This window comes from Bos javanicus, chromosome X, assembly GCF_032452875.1.
Source record: "Bos javanicus breed banteng chromosome X, ARS-OSU_banteng_1.0, whole genome shotgun sequence".
NCBI classification, from domain to species: domain Eukaryota; kingdom Metazoa; phylum Chordata; class Mammalia; order Artiodactyla; family Bovidae; genus Bos; species Bos javanicus.
In genome coordinates this window covers 125,822,865-125,830,821 of record NC_083897.1, presented here as the reverse complement: position 1 = coordinate 125,830,821, position 7,957 = coordinate 125,822,865, and the positions used below count along the sequence as shown (strand labels likewise).

At 36.9% G+C, this 7,957-nt stretch overlaps 1 non-coding gene across 1 annotated transcript; it reads right to left on the bottom strand.

Moving 5' to 3' along the window:
- Nucleotides 1-4,144: 4,144 nt before the first annotated feature.
- TRNAD-GUC (transfer RNA aspartic acid (anticodon GUC)) lies at nt 4,145-4,216 on the bottom strand. The gene has a single exon. It is a non-coding gene; the product is annotated as a tRNA-Asp (tRNA).
- Nucleotides 4,217-7,957: the final 3,741 nt, after the last annotated feature.

Sequence of the window (7,957 nt, the reverse complement as noted above, 5' to 3'; positions counted from 1 at the left end):
TTCTTTTTTAAAGATTTTCCCAGAAGCAGATTTTTTCTTTCTAAGTCAGAAGACTTAGAGTGTAATACAAGCAGAGTGGTCTTAGGCAGGCAGTCTTCGTGGTTTCTCTGAGTGGTGAACTTGTCATTACTGGTGATTTCTGGTTTTCAGGGCTTCTTTCACAGCTGTGAATTTGACCATTGTCTTAGCTACTTCTAAGTACTTAACAGAGAGGAAGAAGGCACACACGTTTAGTAACAGGCTGAGAAGGAACAGCAGAGCTGCCCCAAACCTTTCCCATGCCTGATGTCACTTGGATTGCTGCTTTTAGAATATCAGTTTCTTTTACTTAATGCTTTCAGTATAATTTTAGATTCTAATGGGGAGGGAGAAAAATACGACTGTGGACGTGTGCTTTTCATTTTTTATTACATTTGAAATCCCCTAATGTCACTAGCATTGACAGAGCCTACCTTCGAAAATTTCATCAGTATTCTTCACTGTGTATAAGACAAATTTCCTCGTTCCTGTGAAATTTATGATGCGAGGAAGGAGCCGCCATAAATATTCTTCCCTCTCACTGTGACGTTATTCAGACAGTGGGTGAGTTATACTTGTGAAATTACCTGATGTAGCCCAATTCATGATGTTTTTTATTTGTTTCTTCCAGGAATCAAACACAAGTCATTTTCTAGAGGAGATTAATTAATTGTTAAAGCAGAGTGAGATTTTAACCACATGGAATGAAATGCAGTTAATTCCTTATTTATTGTTTGTTGTTTCTTTGAGAAAAGCTAATTGATTTATATGTAGTTTTGTGTGTGTGCATTCTAAAACACCCTTCCTTTTGCAAAAAGCTTATATTTCACAGGAAATATATGAAATTTTCACATAACTACTGTACTCTGAAGGAGTAATGGGGAGTTTCTGATGTTAATATTGAGTCTTATTTTTGATCATCAAAAGAGAGTTAGACATTTTGGTGGTTCACTATATAAAATAATGAACAATTTCTGACATATCAGAAAAACAAATAAGCAATGGGCTTTAAATTTTCTTGCCTCAGTGTGAATGAAAGCAGAATGGTATAATGAATACTTAAATGAATCTTCTTCTGGCATAGGAAACTTGCAGAAGAGAGAAGCCACATTGGGTGGAAGCTTTGGAAAGACCAGTGGCTTTAGCATGAGATACTCTTGTGTGTAGGGATGTCCCCAGTGGCTCAGCAGTAAAGAATCCACCTGCAGTTCAGGAGATGCAGGAGCCATGGGTCCAATCCCTGGGTGGGGAAGATCCCCTGGAGGAAGGCATGGCAACCCACACCAGTATTCTTCGCTGGAGAATCCCATGGACAGTGGAGCCTGGCAAGCTACAGTCCATGGGCTCACCAAGAGTCAGACATGATTGAGCACAGCACAGCACACTTGTGTGTGTGGAGGACTCTGGCACACAGATTCAGATAGGAGAATATGCAGATTGGCAACATAAAAGCCTTAAGACAAGCTCAAATAGTAGTGTTAGTTGCTCAGTCGTGTCCGGCTCTTTGCGATCCCATGGACTATAGCCTGCCAGGTTCCTCTGTAACATACCTTGAATTTAAGTAGAGCCAGAAGAAAGTTGGGGAAAAGTGTTGCTGTTGGGATGTCATCAGTTCAGTTCAGTTCAGTCGCTCAGTCGTGTCCGACTCTGTGAGACCCCATGAACCGCAGCACGCCAGGCTTCCCTGTGCATCACCGACTCCCGTTGTCTACCCAAACCCATGTCCGCCGAGTCAGTGATGCCAAACAACCATCTCATCCTCTGTCGTCCCCTTCTCCTCCTGCCCTCAATCTTTCCCAGCATCAGGGTCTTTTCAAATGAGTCAGCTCTTCGCATGAGGTGGCCAAAGTATTGGAGTTTCAGCTTCAACATCAGTCCTTCAATGAACACTCAGGACTGATCTCCTTTAGAATGGACTGGTTGGATCTCCTTGCAGTCCAAGGGACTCTCAAGAGTCTTCTCCAACACCGCAGTTCAAAAGCATCAATTCTTCTGCGCTCAGCTTTCTTTATAGTCCAACTCTCACATCCATACATGACCACTGGAAAAACCATAGCCTTGACTAGATGGACCTTTGTTGGCAAAGTAATGTCTCTGCTTTTTAATATGTTGTCTAGGTTGGTCATAACTTATCATCAGGGGATCACAAATAATGGAAGAATAGAAAATTAAAAACAGTGGATAAAATGCTTATGGTCTCCACCCCTTTTATTTTAATACTTGGTGCAGGGGAAAAGAAATCATGAGATAATAATTTCAATTAAATAATTAACTCTGTTAATGGTGTTTACTAATGTCCCATAATAGCAGATATACCACCAGATGGTAAATTTTACCCAGTAAATGTAGCTTCAAAGAGCTCAATTAAACGAAACCTTCTTGTGGGTCTACCATATAGCAATTATTGCTCTAAACATGTGTATTTCAATTTATAAGAGTTGAAGCATAGTTTAAATATATGAGGAGATTCATTTTTTATAAAAAACAGTGAGCATCTTTTGCTTTTTGTTTGTTTTGGCTGCACTGTGTGGCTTGTGGGATCTTGTAGTTCCCTGACCAGAGGTCGAACTCTGGCCCTTGGCAGTAAAAACGTGGAATTCCAACCACTGGAGAACCAAGGTATTCTCCAGTGGGCATCTTTTGAATACTGAAAAAAAATTAATTGATCTGTTTTATGAATAATCACCCCTTAATTTTGTAAAAAGAATTTCTAGGTTGAGATGATTAATGTTAGCTATTATTCCTAATTTTTTTACCCTTTAAAAACTATTTGCAAGCAATAAAAATTATAGAGAAAAGAAAACACCCTTAAAAACCCATTATTGTAGAATAACTTCTGCTTAACTATTATCATTTATAGATTTTCTATTTGAGTATATTCTCATCATTTTGTGTGTGTGTGTGTGTGCATTCTGGGTTGGTATCCTGTGAAATTCCACTCATACACACCAAAAAGTGAACGAGGGAATGGCTCTGTAGTGAAATAAGTTACAAAAATGCCATATGCTTATCTTCTTGTAAATGAAGGCATTTGCTTAACTTTGCTTTGCTCAGCATTTCCCAAAGGTATTTGACCACAGAACTGGTTTTATTTTGCTGTTTTGTTTTGTTCTATAGCAGTTGATAAGTCAGAGAATACATCTGGAAAAATTCTGAGTTTTTGAGTGAACAGATAACAGGGTTGATTAATGTCTAATTAATAACCTATTAGAGATTAATGATTAATTTCTTTTAAGGCTCTGGAGAAATAAGATAGTTTGGATGTTTGAGGAAGAACCTCTTTCAAAGATGGGACAAAGATAGGGAGGTCTGAGTGGGAAGTGACTTGAGGGGCCCTGAAAATTCAGGCAAATCCTGAGGGCGCTGTATTTGTTTTCTTTTTTCCTCCAGATTTATTGACCTGTAATTGACATATAACATTGTATAAGTTAAACATGTACAATATGTTGATATGTTAATATATTGCAGAATGATTGCCAGTATAACATTAGCTCATACCTCATCCCATCACATAATCACCATTTCTTTTTCTTTTCTGAGAAAATTTAATATCAACTCTCTTAGCAACTTGTGAGTATATAATATAGTGTTATTAGTTATAATCCCTATTCTGCGCAATAGATCCCAGAACTTGTTGATCTTTTAGCGAAAGGTCTACACCCCTTGACCAATATCTCAACATTTCTCCCACCACTGCCCCTACCCCACGCCTCCCTGCCCGCCGAGCCCCTGGTAACTTCCACTCTACTCTCTGTTTCTCTGACTTCAACTTTCTTAGGTTCCACATATAAGTGATATCATGCAGTATTTGTCTTTCTCTGACTTACTTCACTTAGCATAATGTTCTTTGATGTTAACTATTATAATTGTTTTGCCATTTTTTAGCAATAATTTCTTTCTTTTTAAATTTGTTTTTAATTGAAGTATAATTGATCTACAATGTTGTATCAGTTTCTGGTGTATAGCAAAGTGATTTAGTTACACATATATATGTATTATTTTTCATATTTTTTCATTATGGTTTATTACAGGATATTGACTATAGACCTGTGCTATATAGTAGGACTTTGTTGATTTATCTTTTTTTTTTTTTTTTGGCCACGCCACATGACTTGTAGGATCTTAGTTTCCTGACGAGAGATTGAACCTGGGCCATGGCAGTGACAGTGCCAAGTCCTAACCACTGGACCACCAGGGAATTCCCTATCCATTCTATATGTAATAGTTTGTATCTGCTAATCCCAAACTCCCAATCTATCGCTCTCTGACCCACCTGCCTCTTGGCAACCACAAGTCTGTTCTCTATGTCTTTGAATCCATTTCTGTTTCATTTGTGTCATACTTTAGATTCCACATGTAAGTGATATCATATAGTATTTGTCTTTGATTTACTTCACTTAGTATGATAATCTCTAGGCCCATCCATGGTGCTGCAAATGGCATTATTTCATTCTTTTCTATGGCCAAGTAGCATTCTGTTGTATATATATGTACTACATCTTCTTTATCCATCTATTAATGGACATTTAGGTTGTTTTCATATTTTGGCTGTTAGCAATAAAGTATTTTAATTAAGGTATGTACATTTTAAAATACATAATGCTATTGCACACGTAACAGACTAGGGGGAAACAAAAACATTCATGTGACTCACTTTATTGTGATATTTGCTTTATTGCAATGGTTTGGAGCCAGAACCACAGTATCTACGTGTATGCCTGTTTGTAGACTTCCTTGGTGGCTCAAGGAAGATAAAGAATATCTTTATAAAGAATCCACTTGCCGGTGCAGGAGACATGGATTCAATCCCTGGGTCAAGAAGATCCCCTGGAGGAAGACATGTCAACTCACTCCAGTATTCTTGCCTGGGAAATCCCATGGACAGAGGAGGCTGGCAGGCTATAGTCCATGGGGTCATGAAAGAGTCAGACACGACTTAGCAGCTAAGCAACAACAAATGCCTACTTGTATGTGTGTATACATATATATCTCCACATCTTCTTTATTGATTCATCTGTTGTGGATGGACACTTAAGTTGTTTCCGTATATTGGCTATTGTGAATAATCCTTCACTGAATATGGGTGTGCCAACATCTCTTTGAGATTTTGTTTCCATTCTCTATGGATATGTGTCCAAGAAGTGGGATTGCTGGAACACATGATAGTTCTTTTTTAATTTTTTGAGAAACCTCCATACTGTTCTCCACAGTGGCTGCACCAATTTACATTCCCACCAACAGTGCATAGTATTCCCTCTTCTCCACATCCTCACCAATACTTGTTATCTCTTGTCTTTTCAAAGATAGTCATTCTAGCAGATGTGAGGTCATATCTCATTGTGGTTTTGATATGCATTTATTTCCCTTACAATTTGTTATGTCAAGCACTTTTTCATGTACCTGTTGACCATTTATATGTCTTTTTTGGACAAATGTCTATTTAGGTCCTTTGCCCAGTTTTAAAATGGTCTATTTGTTTTTTGCTTGTTGAGTTGTATGAGTTGTTTTTGTTTTTTGGTTAGTAACCTCTTATCAGGTATATGATTTACACATTGTCCTCCCACTCCATAGATTGCCATTTGATTGTGTTGAGAGCCTCTCTGCTGTATAGAACTTTTTAGTCCTGCTTATTTACTGATATAGTCCCACTTATTTATTTTTGCTTTTGTTGCTTGTGCTTTTGGTGCCATATCTAGGAAATTGCTGCCAAAGATAAACGTCAAGGAGCTTTTCTCCTATGCTTTTTTCCTAGGAATTTTACAGTTTCAGGTCTCATGTTTGTCTCTAATGCATTCCAAGTTAATTTTTGTGAGTGCTATAAGATAGCAGTCCAACTTCATTCTTCTACATATAATTACCCAGTTTCCCCAGTTTCACAGCACCATTTATTGAAGAGACACTTCTTTCCTCATCTAGTATTTTTGGCCTCCTTATCAAATATTGGTTAATCATGTATGCAAGGGTTTACTTATGGGCTCTTAATTCTGTTCCGTTGGTCTATGTGTCTATTTTTATGTCAATATCACACTGTTTGGATTACTATAGCTTTGTAGTATGGTTTGAAATCAGGAAATGTGATGCCCCCAGCTTTGTTCTTCTTTCTCAAGATTGCTTCAGCTATTTGGGGGTCTTTTGTGACTCCATAAACATTTTTGGATTGTTTTCTATTTCTGTGAAAAATGTTAGTAGAACTTTTATAGGGGTGGCATTGAATCTATAGATGCCTTTGGGTAGTAAAGGCATTTTAACAATATTAATTATTCTGATCCATGAGCTTGGGATGCGTTTCCATTTGTGTCTTCTTCAGTTTCTCTCATCAGAATTGTTAGTGTGCAGATCTTTTATCTCCTTGGTTAAATTTATTCCTAAGTATTTGATTGTTTTAGATGCTGTTGTGAATGGGATTGTTTTATTTCTTCTTAACGTGCTTTGTTGTTAGTGTATAGAAATGCAGCTGTTTTCTGTATGTTGGTTTTTGTATTCCACAACTTTGCTGAATTCATTGATTAGTTCTAACAGTTTTTTGGTGACATCTTTAGGGTTTTCTATACATCAGATCATACTACCTGCAAACAAAGATAATTTTATTCCTTCTCTTACTATTTGGATGCCTTTATTTCTTTTTTTTTACCTGATTATTCTGACTAGGACTTCCAGTACTGTACTGAGTAGGAGTGATGAGAGTGGGCACCCTTGCCTTGTTTCTGACCTTAGAAAGCTTTCCACATTTCACCATTCACTATGATATTAGTTGTGGGTTTGTCATATATGGTCTTTATTTTGTTGATGTATCTGTCTTTTAAGGGCTTGCCCAGTGGCTCAGTGGTAAAGAATCTGCCTGCAGTACAGGAGACATGGGACATGCAGGTTTGATCCCTGGGTCAGGAAGATCCCCTGGAAGAGGGTATGGCAATTGATTCCAGTATTCTTCACAGGAAAATCTCATGGACAGAGAAGCCTGGCAGGGTACAGTCCATGGGGTTGCAAAGAGTTGGGCATGACTGAAGTGACTGAGCACATGTGTCTTCTATATCCAATATGTTGAGATTTTTTGTAATGAAAGATGTTGAACTTTATCAAATTCTTTTTCTGCTTCTACTAAGATACATGATTTTTATCTTTCATTCTATTAATGTGGTATATCATATTTATTGATTTGAATGTGTTGAATCATCCTTGCATCCCAGGGATAAATCCCACTTGATCATGGTATGTGATCCTTTTAATGTCCTGTTGGGTTCAATTTGAGAATATTTTGTTGAGAATTTTTGTATTTATATTCATCAGGGATATCTATATCTATATTTTGTGTGTGTGATGTCTTTATCTGACTTTGCTATCAGGGTAAGTGTTAGCCTTATTAATAAGTTTGGGAATGTTCCCTCCTCTTCAGTTTTCTGAAAGAGTTTGAAAAGGATTGGCTTTAATTCTTCTTTAAATGTTTTGTTGAATTCACCAGTGAAATCATCTGGTCTTGGACTTTTCTGTTTTGGGAGGTTTTTTAATATTACTGATCGAATTTCCTTATTCAGTGCTGATCTGTTGAAATTTTCTTTCTTCATGATTCAGTCTTGGTAGGCTATATGTTTCTAGGAATTTATCCATTTCTTCTAGATTATCCAGTTTATTGACATATAATTGGTTATTAGTAGTCTCTTGTGATCCTTTGTATTTCTGTAGTATCAGTTGTAATGTCTCCTTTTTCATTTCTGATCTTGAATCATCTCTTTTCTTCTAAGTTAGGCTACCTAAAGGTTTTTCAATTTTGTTTCTCTTTCTTTAAAAAGTGCTTATTTTTTCTGATCTTTCTAATGTTTTTTCTGGCCTCTATTTCATTTATTTCTGTTCTGATCTTTGTTATTTTATTCCTTTTGTTATCTTTGGACCAAGTTTATTCTTATTTTTCTAGTTCCTTGAGGTATAAAGGTAGGTTGTTTAT